The sequence below is a fragment of the Aulonocara stuartgranti genome (assembly GCF_965226115.1).
Source record: "Aulonocara stuartgranti genome assembly, chromosome: 4".
In the NCBI taxonomy this organism is placed as follows: Eukaryota; Metazoa; Chordata; class Actinopteri; order Cichliformes; family Cichlidae; genus Aulonocara; species Aulonocara stuartgranti.
Genome location: NC_138942.1, coordinates 32,797,369 through 32,812,390, shown reverse-complemented (window position 1 = coordinate 32,812,390; position 15,022 = coordinate 32,797,369). Strand labels below are relative to the sequence as shown.

At 40.4% G+C, this 15,022-nt stretch overlaps 1 protein-coding gene across 1 annotated transcript in view; it reads right to left on the bottom strand.

The window, feature by feature from the left end:
* LOC309704553 (ornithine decarboxylase-like) overlaps positions 1–15,022 on the bottom strand; it is a 37,748-nt gene that overhangs the window by 22,256 nt on the left and 470 nt on the right. The window lies entirely within an intron of this gene.

Below are 15,022 nucleotides of genomic sequence, written 5' to 3'. Positions count from 1 at the left end.
CTCCCTCTCCTCTGTCTGTGAGGCAGCGACGTGGTCCTCGGCCTCCACCTTCACGCGGTTCTACCGCTTGAAAGTGGCTTCCAGCCCGTCCTTCGGGGACCGGGTGCTGGGTGCCTTTCGGCAGTAGCCTTGCCCCGGCCTGCCAAGCTCCTGCTGGCTGCCCGGGAGCGGCCGATTGTTGCGGTTCCTGCGCGGGACCAGCTCAGGCCAGTCTTGCACCTTGCGGACTGCACCTCCACCCCCCGGCTTGGCCTTCGCGTCTGGCTTGGCCCTGACCGGGGTGGTGTGTACATATGTGTATTTGTATATAGTTCTTTGGTCTTCACTCTCGGCGGTTCGGTTGCACTGTCTCCTCGCGGGGTGTCTTACAGAGTTACCCCGTACATATGGAATATGTAACGGTGTGGAGAGATAGTCTCGATATGCTAGAGAACGTACGGTTACGTTGTAACCTTGGTTCTCTTAGTGAGAGACTATCTCTCCACCGTGAGGCCACTCGGAGACGCGTTCCGATCAAACGATCACCGGTGTCACGTCTGCACAGCTGTTTTATACGTAGCTGTGGGGCGTAGCCGGGCGTGCCGGAGTGTCTTAAAGAAATATCCACACGCCACGACCAGAGGGGGGTCGTACCCCGTACATATGGAATATGTAACGGTGTGGAGAGATAGTCTCTCACTAAGAGAACCAAGGTTACAACGTAACCGTACGTTTTGAGTTTATTGACTTTATTGACAATTGATTGACTCATGAATCACTAACACTGCAAGATCTGCCAGAATAGCTTCATCACTCTGTGTATTATGTAAATAAAACAATGTAAAGATATTTATGATTCTCATAAAACCATGTTTATTCACAACAGAACACAGAAACAGTGTTCAAACTGAGTCATACTATCTCACACTGCGGAGCAACTGAAGATTTTATCCTCAATGTGTTAGAAGCGGGGAAAAATGGGCAAGCATGAGGATTTGAGTGAGTTTGTTCAATTATGGTCAAATTGGAATGGTCAGATCATCTCTAAATCTGTACCTCTGGTGCGGTGTTCCCGGTCTGCGGTGGTCAGTATCTATGAAAAGTGGTCCAAGGAAAGAACAGTGGTAAACCAGGGACAGGGTGATGAGTGGCCGAGGCTTGAGTGGCACCGTGTGGTCTGATCCAACAGACGAGCTGCTGGTGAAAAAGATAATGCTGGTTCTGATAGAAAGGTGTCAGAATACACAATGCTTCAGGAATGGTTTGAGGAGCACAGCAATGAGATTGAGGTGTTGACTCAACCCAGTTATCTGTGGGATGTGCTGGATAAACAGATTTTCTCAGTTTAAACATTCAACATGTTTCCTGTGTTCTGCTGTGAATAAAATCAAAATTTTACACATTGGTCACACGTCTTCTCCACCAAAGCAGTGCTGATGGGAAAGGAGTGCTTGTATACTGTATGTGAAAAGTAACCTAGTGCTTTATCAGCTGATCGATGATGCTAAAACACGGTATTATGCTAATCATAAATCATATGCTATCCATGTAAATAATACACAATAAAAGACTGAATCAGTCAAAAGTACCTGCTGACATCATGAGAGACATTTTCTGTCTAAATGCTGGTTACTTCTCTTTGCACCCTCTAATAACGTCTCTGTTTTACAAGCTTGCTGCATTTGACTTTGTTTGGCGTAGATGTTTTCCCAGTCATCTAAGCCAAACTCTAACTGTTTGGTTATTGGATACAGTGCCTGCAATAGAAAGAATAGCTGTTGAAGTCAGCTCATTAGGCACTGGATGATGTTTTGAATTTTGAATTCAGTTTAGTTTTATTTGTGCCAAATCACAACAACAGTCACCTCAAGCAGCATAGCTTCCTAGCCTATTGCAGTGTAATTAAGGGAGGGTCCAGCTAACTATAACCTTTAGAAATATTTTAAGCCTAATCTCAAAAATAGAGATAGAGTCTGTCTCTTGAATCCAAACTGGGAGTTGGTTCCATGGAAGATGGGCCTGGAAGATGAAGGCTCTGCCTGCCGTTTTACTTTTAAATTTCCCAGGAACCACAAGTAATATTAGTCTTTCTATCAATATTTGGTTAGAGGCCCCTGGCATATGCGACTTCAGTAAATGACATGCACACACACAAAATGCTCTTTCTTCCCATTTCTGTTAATACACCAAACAATTCATATGTTAAGTTTGTTCTGTTAGTATCTCTACAGAGATAGACAATCACTGTGGAGCTTATGTCACACAACAATAAAGCTCTCATTACACACAACAGGTTCTTCATTCAGTCTATGAAGACACTTCGTGTTTGCTGTAAATTCAGATGATTATTATCAAAGACCAGTCCAGCAAAAATCAACACAGAAAAGTTTGTACTCGGAAGTCCACAATAGATCTAGATTGCTGTTCAAAAGTACAAATTATATTTCTTATAGTAGCTTTAAATGTGGCTATCAACAAGCTGGTGGGGGAGCATAAATCATGAGACTGAACTTTGATGCCACATTTTGAATCTAGATTCATTCAGTGCATAGTTTTACTTTCATTAGATGCTTGCGTTAGGTTTAGGAAGGCGTTGCTGTTTGAGGTACCCAGTGCATTTATACCAAGCAGTCCTACCCAAGTGTTTGTATACGTCTACTTGTACTTATGTTTTCACTTCTGATCATCATAAATGGTCATGATCTGCATGTAGTGGTACAATTCACCATGTCTGTTTATAAATATTTCTCTCAGATGGCTACCACTGATGGTGATGCAGCATTAGTCATGTGTACCTCACCAGGTGACACACTAAGCATGGGGCCCTAACTTGCTGTAACTGGTAGTGTTTTTTGTGTAAAGAAAGTCTCATTTTAATGCTTGTTTGTTGTAGGTGTGTATTTGCTCTTTTTCTCTTGAAAAGTCAACTGATATGTAGTATGGCTTGGAGGTTCCCAAGCTTGTACATAAACGTGGATATGCTGAACGCACAATGTGTTGCAGAAATAGAGCCGACACTATTTAACAACTACTTAACAAAGTAAGCTAATAAATAAAATACAAAAAAAGAGAGAAAAGGTACTGAGTCTGACACTTGAGATTGGCTGCTGGACTACTTGTTCAATGTGTCAAGCCTGACACTTCTGAAAGAGAAAACCAGAAGAATATAAGCCAATTACAGAGTTATTCACTTAATTTACTGCTAGTGTCAATTAGTGATGGTAAATTTGATTCTTTTTACTGAATCGAGTTTTAATGAGTCACTCACCAAAGTGAATCGGGTTTTTTGAGTCATTTGATTCACTGAGTCAGTTGACCAGAGAGTGCAAAAAATGTACATTTTCACTCAAATTTGTTTCTCTTTTCATGTAAATACTACTGCTAAGATGAATGATTCTTAAAAAAAACTATTTTATAGAGCAAAAAAGAGCAAAAACATTTCTAAAATTAAGCAAGTTCCTATCAAAATTGCTTAATAAACATTTATTGTGTTTATTTGTATTTTATTAGTATTTTCCTTAAATGTGTCAAATATATATTTTCTCATCTAAATGTCCACTGAGCTGTGAGGCAGGCAGCAGTAATGCGCCTTAACATTGGTTGCCAACCAAGAAGAAGAGGAAGCTGTTCGCCAGGAGGGAGGGGGTGAGTGAGTGAGTGAGTGGCTGTATCCCAATTCAGGGTCTGCAGCCTTAAAGTACGCAGCCTCAACGATCCTCAAGGGCCGCGTACTTAAAGACCGCTAAGGCCGGAAGTGCGAGGCTTGTGAAATGGGATGGTCTAGCCTCCGTTGCGCTGCCCAGGTTGCCTATCAACCATGATACTAACAGCTGGAAACGTGTCATACAGCTTTGTTTAACATAAATGAAGGAGAAAATCTTTTGTTCATTTGTTTGTTTCTTTCTACATGAGCTTTGATCATTCTCTGTAGGATTAAGCTCAGCTATTGAACGGCGTATATTTTAAAGTAAAGGCTTTAAAACCAAGCTAGTACAAACGTAACTAATGTCACATAACTTTGCCGACATGTGGCCAACAGTAATGTTTTAATGTTCTGCGTTATTAAACATTTGCACATAAATAAGTGACATAATATTCAGCACTTAGTTTACTAAGTTACTCTTCGGTCGCCCCTCGTCCGCCGTTTTTTTTCGGCAGAATTATCCACACCCACCGCCGCACTATGCATTCTGGGATATGTTGGGCCACGAAGACTACACTGCCACAGCCTTAAAATTCAGGGAAATGAAGGACACATTTCAGGGCTGCATTTCGAGCAGCCTTTGAATTGGGACAGCCTTCGGCGCGCCGCTGTGACGTAATCGGCCTTGAAATGCGTACTTTAAGGCTGCAGATCCTGAATTGGGATACAGCCAGTGATTCGCTTACGCTTACGATTCAGCACAGGAAGGGAGGGGGTGAGTAGCTCAAATGTGCTGTTAGCATGTTAGCAGAGTGATGCTACTGTGAACCGAGGAGCTATTTTCTTGATGTGAGCTTCTACTCAGGGTTTTTTCTTCCAGTTCAGAGCAGAAATGCTTTTGTTAAGAAACTGGCTGTTGTTTCCCCCCCCCCACAATTTTAATTATAAGCTAGATATATTTCTACTAATGGAATTAGTTTGCTAACAGCAACAGGGATGAGTCAGTGAGTCAGTTGGGCTTGTGAATCATGATTCACAAGTCAGTAAAGTGATTCTCGAGTATTGAACGATTCGTTCACGAATCGAACTACTTTGTGTTAAGTGCCAGCAGCTCCGCTCTTGAGTAGATGAAGGAGCTGGTTCCAGAAGTTTTAAAAAGTGCGTTATCCATACTACTGTATATCTAAGAGGTAGAAAGTAAAGTGACTAAAGGAAGGTAAAAAAAAAAAAGTTTGAAAGACTAGTCTAAAACAGTTAAAAGTTAAGAAACAAGTACGGTGTTGCAGAGTTACTTGGAAAGGCTGACGTCACTCCAGCGCCATCTTACTATCTTAACCTGCTACATACATAATGGATGACAGTATTTTCTGTTCTCCGACCTCCTTTCCTACCTTTAGGTCAGCGGTCCCCAACCCCCGGGCCTCGGACCAGTGCCGGTCCGTGAGTCGTTTGGTACCGGGCCGCGAGAGTTGAGGCTCAGGTGTGAAATGTATAGTTTTCAGGGTTTTTATTGGTTTTCAGTGTTATTTTGTTATCGTTTTTATCGTTTACTCTGTTTTCTTGGGTCTTTTCACATGTGTTATGAATAAATTTTCTTTTTTCGGTACCGGTACTAGTTTTATTTAGTTGTTTTTATCCGCGACACCTTAAAGGCTGGTCCATGAAAATATTGTCGGGCATAAACCGGTCCGTGGCGCAAAAAAGGTTGGGGACCGCTGCGTTAGGTGAAACATCTTAAAGAAACTCCAGTCACCTTCTTTCCAAGCTCTTTAGACTACCATGATCTGGATGACAGAGAATCTACACAGACAAACACCAATGTTCATGTTCACACATCAGATCATAAAGTTTTTGGCTTACCTTCCTTTGTAGTGTCCATGTTCTCCAGTGTGAAGATCTTGCAGAGAACTTCCAGAAGTTCAAAACAACGGCTTGATCGGCTGGTTTTGTTAGTGGCATTTCCCCACCCACTTTTTTACGTAAATTTGACTTTAACAGTTCATTAACGTTCACACAAATAATGTTGAACTTTAACTCATTTTAACTTGGATTCTTTTATTAACTTGTAGGTCCCTTATTGCCTATAAATTGAGGTTTAGGTTAGTGGAGACCCTTACGCTAACCTAAACATAAGCTTTTACTCTCTAAAAAAAAGTAATAATTTGCATTACTAGAGACTTTTTGCCTGTGTAACTGCATGAATACATTTATATGTATGACCTCATGAACACATCTATTTAATTATTACCCAGAGTAATGGTGGCAGAACACTAAGATCAGCAGTAGTAGTACAGCATGGAGAAAAGAATCAATTAATGGATTGGATTTATATAGCGCTTTTCAAGGCACCCAAAGCGCTTTACAATGCCACTATTCATTCACTCTCGCATTCACACACTGGTGGAGGCAAGCTACAGTTGTAGCCACAGCTGCCCTGGGGCAGACTGACAGAAGCGAGGCTGCCATATCGCGCCATCGGCCCTTCTGGCCAACACCAGTAGGCGGTAGGGTAAAGTGTCTTGCCCAAGGACACAACGACCAGGACAGAGAGCCCGGGGATCGAACCGGCAACCTTCCGGTTACAGATACGCTTCCCAACCCCCAGAGCTACGGTCGCCCCCTGACAATTAGAAATAAGTCACATAATAATTTCTATTGTGAGAGTTAGATTTTAATTTGTAAGCAAGTTTTGATCAGCTGACTGCCACGATCAGGGAAACACACACTGATTATTCTTAATAAATCGACGTGCCCATGTAGCGTGCTGGCTAGACCAAAATGCGGCAAAGGCTAGTGATGGGTTGGAAGAGGCACATACTTACTTTAGTAACACCTGGTGCGCTGACCGCGGCTTCGCAACCGGTGTTACGACTGGTCCACAGGCTGAACCAGCAGAGGTGTGCACTCGAGTCACATGACTTGGACTCGAGTCAGACTCGAGTCATTAATTTTATGACTTTAGACTTGACTTGAAAAAATGTTCTAAGACTTGTGACTTGACTTGGACTTTTACACCAATGACCTGGGACTTGAATTGGACTTGAACCGGTTTACTTGAAAATACTTGATATTTCACCCCAAATATAAAATTTAACATGCATATTATATAGAGATTGAAAATGTGACGTCATTCAGGGGTAAAACCGCAAAGGATTCTGGGAACTCATGGCAAGAGGTACTAGCGCACGCAGGCTTTCAATTGAAATCAGTCACACAGCGATAAAAAGAAACACAAAAATGTCAAGAAGCTGTTGTATTATTAACTGCAATAGCCGGTCGCATGACAGCCACGGGAAGCCGACGGGTAAAGAGATCGTTTTTATCGGATTACGTCGTTGAAGAGAAATTGTTCGAGCCATGTTTCCGAAGTAACAAAGAGGCGACGGGTGGCCTGGATTGCAGCCATTCAAAGACCAAATATAACGTCCCAGAACACTCCAGCTCACAGGTTAGTCTGCTCCAAGCATTTCCACAAAGGTCAGTCTGCTGTTGTAGTTAATACGTCATTTTCATAACATAATTGGTGATATAGGTTACAAGCAAGTCTGGCGCTGAACAGAAATTGTCGCGCTATGCTCCTTTGTTTATTGTGCATAAATAGTGAATTGTCCTGACACAATATTGTGTTTCGCTTCTGTTATTACCATGGTACATTGACAAAAACATATACTTTTATTCACAGGATAAAACAGTTGTTTTGTATCACTAATTGCCCAGTACGATTACAGCATACAATATTATTGTCACTGCTACATTTCTGTGATGCTACCAGAAATTATTTCCACTACTAATTAATTACCGTTGAGCTCAAAGGTCCTATTAATAAACGGTTAATGAATGTGTATTTATGAAGACAATTTGTGAGACTGGTAAACTTATGATACGTACGATGGTCTTTCGTTCTACACGGTGCATTTCAAGGTCCTGCACCCATCCGGCGGTAAACTGTACCTGGGCTTGTTGCAGTGACCTGAAGTTACTAAACTTCATGAGTGTATGCACTCACTCCAAGAACCGTATGATTATAAATATGCATATAAATATGCTACGATGAGATAGCTGACTTCATCTAACTAGCAAATGTTGTCCAGGCTACGTTGGTGATGCAGTTTTTTTAATGTATATGATATGTTTGTCATGCGATTTTAAAGCCGGTCCTACAACCGCATCCAAGAATAACATGCAGCTTATCTCAGAACTGTCGGTGAAAATTATTCTTGGAGCTAAGTTTAATTGAGCTGCATTCTAAAGAGGTGCAATTTCACAATTTGTGTATATTTTCTAAGTTCACTATTTCGTCATGTGTTGAGAAAAACACAGATTTAAAAATTACATGGTCTAATATTTACATTTAGCATAACTGCAACATTCTTTTTTCGTTTTTTTTTTTAAAGACTTGAAAGGACTTGAAATTCAAAATTTCAGACTTGTGACTTTACTCGGACTTTTACACCAGTGACTTGAGACTCGACTCTGACTTGCCTGACATTACTTGAGACTTGACTTGAGACTTGAGGATAAAGACTTGAGACTTACTTGAGACTTGCAAAACAATGACTTGGTCCCACCTCTGTGAACCAGGATGCAAGAATGAACAAAGCTGAATGAGTAAAACACTCATGGCACCTGAGGCGAGCGGTGGCTGACGGAAGCAAAGGTTTTGGTGCTCCTGACATGAAGGAACCAATGTTTGAGCGCAGAACAGGTGATTCATCTCCCTTTTAAACCCAATGTCTGTGGTCACTTGACCACTACCTGACTCTGACCTGTGCTTCTCTAAGATTTAATGATCTTTCTGGATTTAGTTAACAGAATTCTAGACGCCATCAAGCTTATAGCTAATTTGGTTGACTGAACATTAAGAGCATCAGCCCTTTGAATTGAATTTGATGTCTCCACACTTGTAACTTCACACTGACCATGAACACAAGAGCCTACTGTCCATCAGTTCAGCATTGCTGTGCATTACTGTAAACTTAGCCACTATACCTCTTCAGCCTGTAAGCATACTAAACTCCCCAGTTTTCATGCAACCTGTAATTAACACTTAATTATGTTACTTCAAATTTGTTTTTCAGACACTTCATAAAATCATAATCCAGAAACAAATAACTTTTGGGGATATTATGAGTATTATGTCCATTGATGAGCAGTATTTACCTTTGAAAATAATCTCTCATTGGCTTCTCCTTTTCTTCTTACATCTTTCTCCATCACAGAGTGTCACACTTTAACTTATATTTTCTCGCTCTGTGAAATGTGACTTTATAGTACCATATTATCCCAACAGAGTACTTATTGTTATTAAAGAACAACCACTGTGATTACACAAATGGTGATATACATAAATAAAATAGAAATAAAAATGAACTTAACTGAAGTCCAAAATGATGTCTAGTCTAGAAAACATGGACATTACCAGATGCTGTTTTCTCCACCATGAGTAGCTGCTTGTGTGTGATGCTTCCTGAGTTAAGTTTTTTTTAAAATTCATAACTGAAACGCTTGCTTTATTATGTTAAGATCAGATGGGTGGTTTGGCCATTGAAAAATGGTTAAAGTTCCTTTAACCCTCAAGGCACCCAATGTTTATTCAACTAAGCTTGGACATCAGGGACAGTATTGTTTCTTTTATTGTTGCAATTATCCATCCATCCATTCGCTTCCGCTTATCCTTTTCAGGGTCGCGGGGGGCGCTGAAGCCTATCCCAGCTGTCATAGGGCGGGTACTCCCTGGACAGGTCGCCAGTCTGTCGCAGGGCCAACACACAGAGACAGACAACCAGTCGCACTCACATTCACTCCCGCATTCACACCTATGGGCAATTTAGATTGTTCAATTAACCTAACCTTCAATGTTTCTTTTATTGTTGCAATTATTATTTTTAATTAAAATGACAATACAATCTACAGGCCCCATCTTATCTTGATGACCTTGTAGTACCATATCACCCTATTAGAGCACTTCGCTCTCGCTCTGCAGGCCTACTTGTTGTTCCTAGAGTATTTAAAAGTAGAATGGGAGGCAGAGCCTTCAGTTTTCAGGCCCCTCTTCTGTGGAACCAGCTTCCAGTTTGGATTCAGGAGACAGACACTATCTCTACTTTCAAGATTAGGCTTCAAACTTTAGCTTAAAGCTTTTTTTCTAAAGCATATAGTTAGGGCTGGACCAGGTGACCCTGGATCCTCCCTTAGTTATGCTGCAATAGACATAGGCTGCCGGGTGATTCCCATGATGCATTGAGTTTTTCCTTTCCAGTCACCTTTCTCACTCACTATGTGTTAACAGACCTCTCTGCATTGAATCATATCTGTTATTAACCTCTGTCTCTCTTTCACAGCATGTCTTTATCCTGTTTTCCTTCTCTCACCCCAACCGGTCGCAGCAGATGGCCCCGCCCCTCCCTGAGCCTGGTTCTGCCGGAGGTTTCTTCCTGTTAAAAGGGAGTTTTTCCTTCCCACTGTCGCCAAAGTGCTTGCTCATAGGGGGTCATATGATTGTTGGGCTTTTCTCTGTATCTACTGTACAATATAAAGCACCTTGAGGTGAGTTTTGTTGTGATTTGGCGCTATACAAATAAAATTGAATTGAATTGAATTACAATGCAATTGTTTCAGACAGTTGTTTCAGGTCTCTGTTATAAAAAAGACATTGAGTCTCAATGGGACTATCTGTGTAAACAAACAAATGGGCAAAACATTAAATGGCAGTGATTCTATGTCACTAGCAAATAAATAACAAAATTCTCCAGAAATTGTATTTTGCATAAAATGGTTTCTAAACTGTAGTGTCCATGGTTTTTGGATTGAAGGAACAATTCAACAAATGCTAAATTGGGGCAGTGTAAGAGCTGGACAGCTTTGAGGATTCAATTCGTAGGTGTTAGAAGCAAAAATTTAGTGTTGTTTTTGAGTTTATTTCATTTTGGATTTATACAGCTGAGAATTCTCTGACAATACAGAAAATACAGAAAGTTGAACTTAATTGAAATGAATTAAACTAACAAACAGAAACATACTGAACATTAGAGTCTGTGCTACACCACTGTCACTCATCATATCATGTGACATGATAATTAATAGTCATAATTTCATCACATTACTACTGTTTTTCCACATTTTGCTTTCACCTTGTCGAGTTACTGCTCAGGTTTGGATCTTCCTGATGCAGTGAGGCAGAAGAAGAGAGTGAGAGACAGTCATATATCATAAGTAATGAATTTCAGGTATCTTTTCCACTTGGCTAACTTGCACAGACAAGGTTTCCTATTAACTTGACTTGAACTGTGAAATCAACAAATACGTTTCATCACATTCTGCTGTGTTTGGCAGGTTTCTCTGTGTCACATTCCCATGGAATTTTTCACCATAGAAAGTCTTGAGTCTTAATAGCTTACTTACAACTGGGCTCGTCAGGCACTCTGTTTGGCTGCAGTGGTTATTATTATATTTACATGCTTCCATCTCCCGTTTCTGCTCGGTGACAACTCGTACTTTTCCACTCTCCTTTTTCCTCCCTCCCTGGTGCTCACAGACACATAACGGGTATGGCAGTCCATTCTCCCTGCAGCACGGACTACACTGCCCATGAGGCTACATTTTTTTAGGGCTATGCCTGTAGCATTCTGTAGCTTAGCACAACAACAACAACAAAAAGGTGCTCTCTCACCCAGGAAACACACAGTCGCAGAGCGCGCATCACCCTGTAACCATGGCAATCGCAACGCTGCCGCCTGGAACAACAGGACATGCTGTCAAACAAAAGTCAAACAGTCCTGACCCGCGACAATATGAAACAGGAAAATACCGCCATGTAATCCATTTATTTCAACAAAGTAACTATATTCTAAATACCACCTTTTTAAATGGTAACTGTAACGGAATACAGTTACTCATATTTTGTATTTTAAATACGTAACAGCGGTACATGTATTCCGTTACTCCCCAACACTGTCTGTTGCTACCCCATGGACATCGTAGGATCGTACGTCATTGTCATGGACAATCTTGGTTTAGTGACGCAGTCACACAGCCAGCTGACGGATACTCACTACTTAGAGAGAAGGGGGGGACTGTTTCATTCGTTATGTCACAGATTGCAGGGCTTCCACGCAGAACTTCTGAATAACTCTATGAAATTTGTAGAGTCTATGGATGTGCAAGTGCAGCTCTGAGTTCAACCGGATTTTGAACGTTGTCAATAGAAATAAAGTATCAAGTCGATCTTACATGCTGCACAATAATATTCAATATTTAGTATTTACTGTTATATTCACATAGATTGTCACGATGATGTTGTTTATTATATTGCTCTCTTTTTTTGCATGTTTTCTCTTTTGTCTTTCTCAACAGCTGATCCAGGTGATTGATAGATGTATTTTTTGTCTGTTTGTTTTGTTTGTTTTTGTTTTTTGCCCTTTATCACCGTCCCTCTTCCCCACTGTTTTCTTTCCCTACCTCTCTTTCTTTCTCCCTTTTCTTTCCCCCAGTCATGTCTGTCCCGTGTGTAGCAAGTGAAAATAAAATAAAACAAACAATAAAAACAAAGGTCAATCAAATGCACCAATACCGCAAGCCCAGGATGGTCCATTTGGTAAAGTAAATCCGTTGGGCATCTTTCTCGGCCTTTAGACAATAATTCTGATGGCAAAAGAACCAAACAGGATAGGCGGGGGAAAAAAGTATCAACCTGGCAGAAAATGTGTTAAAATAATGTGTTTAAATTTACTAGTTACTAAGTTACTAGTTATCACAGGTGGACCATTCATCTTCAAAACAGGTTTAAGTTCAAGTAGATAGATTATTGTAAGTATCTTGATGCATTCTCAATCATCCAGGAAAGTAAATCTCCAAAAAGTTGATTCTGTTCATCTGGACGTAGCGTTTTGTGGGAGAAACGTTTCGTCACTCATCCAAGTGGCCATTCCCCAACTCTCTGTGAATGGTACTCATGGCCATTGATCAGTGGGCTTTGATCAGTGGGCTTTGATCAGTGGGTTTTGGTCAGTGGTTGTTGATCAATGGTCATGAGAATTTGCATAATTAAAATTAAGGAACTGACCTCCCAGCCCATTGTTCCTTCAGTGGGCTGGTTTCAGTCATTATGCAAATGTCCTGTTTATAAGGTTGAAAACCTGCAGTCAGCTGAGACTGAAGAAGTCACTTGGATGAGTGACGAAACATTTCACCCACAAAACGCTACGTCCAGATGAACAGAATCAACTTTTTGGAGATTATTGTAAGTAGTTCTAAACAGCTTAGCATTGATACATGTTTCATTAAATTACTGTAGAATTAGCATTAAAGCCTCATAGTAAAGATAACAGGCGAGAGAGGCACTTAAACTCCACCTATATTGCACTGCCCTCTGCTGGGAGTGAGTAAAAGTGGTTTTACTGATGATTATATCTACTGCTAGATCCTGAGTTTGACTTTAATCAATTAAGTTTAAGCATATAAGCAATTACTCCTGTATACATTTCATCATAGCTAAATGCTGCCTTGAAACAACTCCTGTGTGTTAACACTAACTTCATTTTAAAACCTCACATTTCCTATGTTATCACCTGTTTTTGGTATAGCCTTTTTATTTCATTTGCTCCCTTTAATGTAACAATACCTTCTAATTCTAATTTATCAGACTTAACCAAAATATATGCTTTCCTTCCTCTTTGGTCCTTCTTTAAGTTCAGTCAAAAAGCTAAATGAATTTGAGGCCTTTTGCCTGGAATCAATACTGTCATGTGTGTTTCTTAACTCTGTGTCTGTAAGCGTGTGCAATCCTTCAATAACTTCAATAACTCATATCAAAAAATGCAATATGTATAAAAATCATTTCTATTTACAAGCTCTCCCCTTTATCCTAAAAATACCTCCTATGTAATATCTGTATGTGTAAGCCTACATTATAACCACTACTTCTAGAAATCAAAAAGAAATCAAAGCTGTTCTACTCCTTCAACCCTCACTAATTTTCCCTCTAAGAATTATTCACAGCTTTGAAAAACCGGCATTGTATCTTCTAAACAGGATTCAGTTCTGTCATAGTCCTGGGCCATGTTGGCCCAGTATTCTTGGTTCCTTGTATTTTCGCTCCTTATTTAGGCCAGGTTTTCTGAGGTGTCCTGTTGTGGTGTTCCCTAAGTGTTTTTTTTCCCTTTGTGACTCTTACCCCCTTGTGCCCCTCTGTGTATTTATGAGCTCTCGTCTCTCTTTGTGTTTATTCCATGTTTCCCCCAGCCTGTTATGTCTGTGTTCTCCCCGTGCTCTCTCTCCTCCTGTCTGAACCTCTGTGTACTTCCTGTTTTACTTTGACAGTCTCTCGTCAGTATGCGTAATGTTGTGTTCACTCCTGCCCTGTCTCGTTATGTTTATCAGTGTCACCTGTGTTCCCCACCTGTGTGTAATCTCCCTATGTTCTTTGGGTGTATTTAAGTTGTGTCTTCTGTTATGGTAGTTGCTGGTTCGTCTGTGTTGTTTCCCCTCGGTCTCCCTGCGTCTCTTGTGTATTTCCCCGGACCTCCCTACATCCTCGTTTCTGGTTTGTGTTATTAGCTTACCCAGTTTAGGTTTCCGGTTTCTTGTTTTTCCACCAGTGCTGTTTTGTGCCCACCGTTGTAAATAAATATTCACCTGCACCAGAGCTGCCGCCTTTTGGGTCCTTTTCTACAACTCCACACGGCTTGCCCCGCAAACCGTGACAAGTTCACTTTAATCCTTTAACCTTAACTTAAAAATAACAGTTTCAGTTTTACCATATCCAAATGATCAAAAACCCAAAAGGTCCTAAAATGATCCTAAATTATTAAACAATTAAATTATTAAACCCTAAACCCCCCTTTATCTTGATACATTTCATGTGTCAAGATACTATACAAAACTTAAAAATGCTCAGTTTCCCCACTCATGATCCAATCTATGTCATAAAAATAAACTTAAAACAGAACAGTTATCAGTCATGTGTTTCTTCAATTAATGGTAACTGAGTTACATCAAAAAATATTTCCCCTTTAGCATTTGTCATTCTCCCAACAATATACTATAATCCCATAATCTAACCCCACTTAATAAAACAAAACAGAAATTTTCTCTGGTAAAAACAAATTGTTTGTCCACATTTATTCATCCTCGCATTCACTCACACATTCACTCCATATTTTTGCTAATAGTGGAGCTTCCCGCGTCAGATTCTCCACCCTCAGCAAAATGAGCTCAGTCATTTTTTATTTTCCATAGGAAAATATTTCTTTATGCTTTTGGACTGGATTGACTCGCATAAAATCCTTTTTACAGGTAGCTTTCTCCTCAGCCAATTGTAATCTGGAAAGCCCCCCTTATATTTGCTCTTCCCGATAATTTTCAGCGCCGTTATTCACTGTTGCAGGCCTCCTTAAAACAGAA